Here is a 6,000-nt window from a genome sequence, read left to right on the forward strand (position 1 = left end):
TTATTTTTACCCTAATAAACAATTAAATATTTTGATGAAGAAATAGAATCAATTTGTGATGATTTATTTAAGATTATTAATGATGATAATGATAAAGACATTTACGTTTACATCGTTGACGTCTTACGCATCATTTTTCCCGTGGTAATTGAGATTATCTCGTAAAATCGATTCTATAGAATATCATAATGAAAAATTTAAACCCGAAATTCTAAATATTATATCAGCGTCTTTTTAAAACTTCACTCATGTATCCCGATTATTTTAATAAATTTGTTTCAACATTGACAATATATAACGACAACCATTAAGTTGAGCAATTCAAAAATCACTAAAGATATTGAAAATGGAATTATACTATTAAGTCCATATATGTTTAACATAATAATGTATATGGCAATTATTTATTATATCATTAATCGTGATTGGGCGTATAACAGTAACTATACTTTTAATGTACTTGCTCAAAAACTTTCAACCTATAAAATTGACGAAAATATCGACTTCAAATAAAAGATTATCAGCGGGATCGTTCATTCCTTTTACAAAAATTGCAATTTACCCTGGAATTATTTAGACCACCCTTAAATGACTTTATAAGGAATTTTTATGATAATCTATATACTGGAGAAATTTCTGTTGACCTATATTCAAATTGGAATGGAGAAGCGTTAATTGGGATCTTTTTAGAAAATTTTATTATTGCAACTGGCATATATTTTCTTTTTTTCCGCTTTAATTATTTATCCGAATTACCCGAAAAATTTCATCACGGCGGATTTATGAAATACCCCAAAATTTGCCTGTAATATCAAATTAAATAGATATTTGACAGTATTTTAGTCACCAAATTTTTAAATTATTAGTGGCAGTCAAAAAAATGAGCCCAAAAAAAATTTTTTTGTACCCAAATCTTTCTATCTAACCAATTTTCCCAGTATTAAAGTCGCGTCATTCTTTGACATTTTTTAGGGAAAATCTAATTCCCGAGGGCGCAGCAGGATTTTGCGATTTACCCAGCGTAAAATGTCACGAAAAAAATCACGTGACTGTTTTTTGTCACATGCGTTACACCCTTCCTTGTTTCCATTTTTCATAAGTATCTGGGAATCGATGGATACCATATTCGTCAATTTTAGCCGGCTTTCACGTATTTTCTCCATTTCCTCTTTCCAGTGTAACCTCCCAAGGGAGAAAAATAATGCTCACCATGGAATTCAAAAATTCCTCAACAACGATTTATTTTATTTATTTATTTATTTTATTTCAGAGAGGAGTAACCAATGACAAATACATAAAAGAAGCCAAACAAACTATAACTAGCGGTGAACTATACAATTATGAGTGCTGTGGACATACATCCCGTAGACGAGACATAGTCAACGCCTAAAAGACCTCACCCTCCGGGCTGCACTACTCTAACAGTAAAACTACGCTACTGATAAAGGGTTCGAAAAAAAAAGAAGAAAAAACAAAAAAGAACTATCTAAAAATAAACCCTAGACGAAAAATTAGTAGTAAAATGTACAGTAGGTAGAAGAGTAGAAAGATAAATGCCCGTTGGGCTTATATGTGAAATAAAAATAAATCTTTAAAGATAATTGTGTGAAACTTCGATAGGTCCTCATTAAGAGATGATAACCATGGAAGGTTATGTAAAAAGTTGGATGATGTAAGGTATATCCAAAGTTGGTCAGAATCCAGTAGTCTTCTGGAGTCGTTAAGTGGACAATAATATCCATTAGTTATGTTTGAATGTCAGTTATTACGTTGTGTAGAATTATGATGAGAATTTTGTTGGCGGTTACGACGATAGTTAACGAACGATTTTTTATTGATGTCATGATCTTTCTTGTATTGTTTCCATTTTGTGGCTCGTACTTTCCAAATTTTTTCGTATAATTCTCTATGTAGATCAAAAATAAAATTAAGTAATAGTTTCTTCGTAATTGTTTTACTGATTTTCGCTGCTTTGAATGGATATGTCAAATTTGTAGGTATAAAATTTCTCAATAGACAATATAGTTCTGGAATATCGGCGATTTGCGTAGGCGGTTTCTTTGTCCATTTAAAAATCGGATTTTGAGTAATCGAATCAGAATATAAAGCGTATACGGAATTTGATTCTGATGTAATAATAGTTTTAAATTTTTCATAAAACTTTTCGAAAATTGGTTTGATTATACTTAATACTTGTGGACAGTTCCAAAGATGATCATTGGTTTCTATATGAAGTGAACAGAGGAAGCATGGTTCATTTTCTTTGATTAAGTCTGGATAGTTGCGATTTAAAATATCCATCGTCGGTAGATTATTGCTTGAGCATTTAATTTTCCAGCTAACGTGTTTTGTATATTGCTCACAAGTCGGTTTGGAGAATGAGTTATATTTGAACCATAATTGGGAGTATTCCCAGTCTATTAAATTGTTTAAAGCGTGATGTTTGATTCGATCCAATTGATTGTGAGATAAATGTTTTTGAAAATTTTGAAAGTTGGTAATTCTTTTTGTTGTTTTACGAATATTTCGATCAATAATTATAGTATCGTTGAAAGTCAAATGATATGATTGTGTGTTGATGTGTTGAATTTTAATATTAAGATAGTCTGTCGATAGACTTCCTTCTTTGGCTAACATATCTGCAGCGTCATTTAGTGGGTTACCTGAATGTGCTTTAACTTTGATCAAGGATACGTTTAATTTTAAAGTGTTGATAATATATTTCACTGTATTCCATATCGTACAGTTATTAAGTTTTTGAAATCGTCTGGCTGTAAGTTTTGGTGAATTGAGTTTGTTAAAAGTATCTATACAACTTGCTGAGTCAGTATAGATTTGAACTTTACTGTTTGGTGTACAGGTGATTAATGCTGTTAAGATCGCCATTAGTTCAGCTTTGGAAGAGCTGGGCCAGTCTTTACAAGATCCTGAAAATTTAACATTGTCAGATAAATTTGTCGTAAAAATCCAACCGTATCCCATTTTCGGGAAATCGTCGTCTCTATTGAGCGATCCATCGGTATAAAATTCTATATTATTATAAGTAGAAAGTTGTTTACTAATATTAAAAAGTGGTAAATGTAAAGTGTCAGGTGAAATAAGTTGTGTAATTAAATTTCTATTTAAAATATTAACAGAATCTAAGTCTATGAAATTTTCTAATTGTGTTCTATATATTATAGGATCTTCCGATAAAGTAGGATTAGAATGTGAGCGTGTGTTACGAAGATTGTAATCTATAATAACGTTCTGTTTAATAGTGGAATATTGTTTAACACATTTATAAAATGGTTTTCTATATTGTTGGAAAGTTTTGTTACTTTTTGATACATTAATGATGATAGTAGAATTCGATAACGAAGTAATGTAACATGTGGAATTGGTATTGCTGTTAAAAGTATTAGGTTCAGAAAGATTGCATCCAGTACATTTAGTTAAATATGTAGGACGAGATCTTGGAGTTAAATTATTATGTGAGGAATGTGAATCAGTAATATGTGTAAAATGTTCGAATGTAATAGTCTGATGGTGATTGTAAAAATGTTGTTTTTCTACTATTCTTCCAAAAATAACGTCATTGGTACGTGGGCACCAATAAGCTATCCATATATTTTTGATACGTTTAATGTTTGTACTTTGAGGGATGATTTTAGGTCGTGTGACTAATGGGTTGTGAATGTTGGTAGGTGGTAAGTCGAAATTGAGACGTAAATTATTTTGATTTAAAATAATATTATCTTTCAGATATTGATACCATCCAGGCGTACGACCTTTTTTGTTGGGTAATAATTTCTTGATATCTTTCCAATCTCTTAGGAAAAGACCATCTGCTGTAATAATTTGATTAATATAAAAAAGATCTTTGTTTTTTAAAGATTTTATAAAATTAAAGAATTGATTTGATCGAATGAGGTAAGCAGAGATGGGGTATAAGCCACCTTTCGTGTTAAATTTAAAAGAAAATTTAAATTCTAATTTATAATGATGCATGATGCAAAAAAGGTTTTCGATTCTATTTAATTTTTTTGATGGGAAGTCTAAAAATTTTGTAGTAAAAAATAAATCATTTGTCCATAATCTCGATTGAGAGTAAAGGATAAGATATTCTATTATGTTACGAGTAAGCAGACTATTTGATTGAGCGTTAAGTAAAGAGGTTTGTGAGTGAAATTGATGATCCCATATATTAATAATATTAGGGTATATTTGATTATGTATAATAGTGTTATATATGGAACGAGGTAATAATAAGGATGTTTTGTAAATATTACGAATAATTCTATTAAAATTATTACAAACGTGAGGTAATAATATAAAATGTTGACATAAATATTCAATACGTGGTATAAGGACTTTGTTAATGATGTAAATTACGTGGTCATGTGTAATTTTTTTCCTTCGTAAACTAGAACACGTAAATTTGAGTAATCTATTAATTTTGTTGATAGTAAAAGAGTATTTGTTGTTGGTGTTGATATATATTCCTAATATTCGTTCATTTTTTGTTGGGTGTATGATCGAAATATCTATTAAATCATTACCGAATTTTAAAGGTATTGAATCTTTTTCGTAAAGATGCTTGTTGTTGGTAAGGATTTTAGTTTTATCTTTATTAATCTTGATATTTGCTAGGGCGTAAAAATCATCAGCTATAGCGAGATTTTGTTGTAGATTATCGATGTTATCAGCGAACCAAGTTGTGTCGTCTAGGTAACCTAGCAGTCTTATATCAATAATTTTTGTGTGTGATTCATCAGTGTGAAAAATATTTTTTGGCACGGATGCATATAATTTGTATCCAGGATAATATGATGTGTTAATGGCAGCGAACATGGGATCGTAATAGATTACCCATAAAAGTGGTGAAATAACTTCGCCTTGGATTATACCATTATCAGTAATATATTCTGATCCTTGCCCAAAAGGAAATAAAATTTGATTACGGTGATGAGAGAATAGTTTGTCAATAAAATTAATTAATATAGACGGTATGTTAATTCTGTGTAGAGCTATTTTGAGGAGATCTAAGTCTACTCTATCGTAAGCTTTACTTAGATCTTGAAGCGCCATATAAAATGGATTTTTAGTATCTTTTTGATGATCGATAATGGTTTGAATCTGTAATATAATTTCATTGCAAGAAGCTCCTTGAATACCTGCTTGATTGTTGTGTTGTAAAATTTGGTTGTTTGATAGGTAATGATTTAGTCTGTCGTTAATGATCTTGACTAATAATTTTCTTATACAATCTAAAAGTATTATAGGACGTGTGAGGTTGATGTCATAATTCCACCATTGAGGTTTGGGTATCGGGTAAAGGTAAGCTAATTCAAATTGTGATGGTATTAATCCGTGTATTAGACAGTTATTAAATAATTTTAATAATTCTTCAAGCATTTGTGATGGTAATTTTTTAATAATCTCATTAGAGATTTTGTTGGGACCAGTTGCTTTGTTATTGGGAAGGGTTTTGATTGTTGATTTTAATTCATCCATTGTGATAGGAGTTATTAATTTGTCGATTTTGGATTGGCGGATGTTAGGTATAGGTTGGTATATAGTGTTCCATGGTTCTCGTAATGGGATATTAGGATCATATGATCTATTTGTTCGTTCTATTTTAGCAATATTTTTATAATGATCGATCGTTCTTGATTCAATGGTGTCAGGATCCGTCGTAAAAGTTTTGGTACCATTTTCGTCTTGATAAATTAATCGATCTATTTTGATGACGTTGGGTTTTTGATCTAATAATGAATTAAGCATTCTTTTTTGATTAGTAATTATGTTATTGTCTCTTTGATCAATATATTTGGTAATTTTCTTTTTGTTAAAAGTGCTAATAGCGTCTGAATAAGAATTTTGTAAAATTTGATGGATGTTATTGAGCGTTTGTATAGTAGAATCATAATTTTCTATTGTAATTATATGAGGCCAAGTTATGTCAGCGTTGTCTATAGATATAGAATTTCTTATTTTTTCATCAGAAGTGATTCTTTT

Source organism: Rhizophagus irregularis, chromosome 15 (genome assembly GCF_026210795.1).
Source record: "Rhizophagus irregularis chromosome 15, complete sequence".
In the NCBI taxonomy this organism is placed as follows: Eukaryota; Fungi; Glomeromycota; class Glomeromycetes; order Glomerales; family Glomeraceae; genus Rhizophagus; species Rhizophagus irregularis.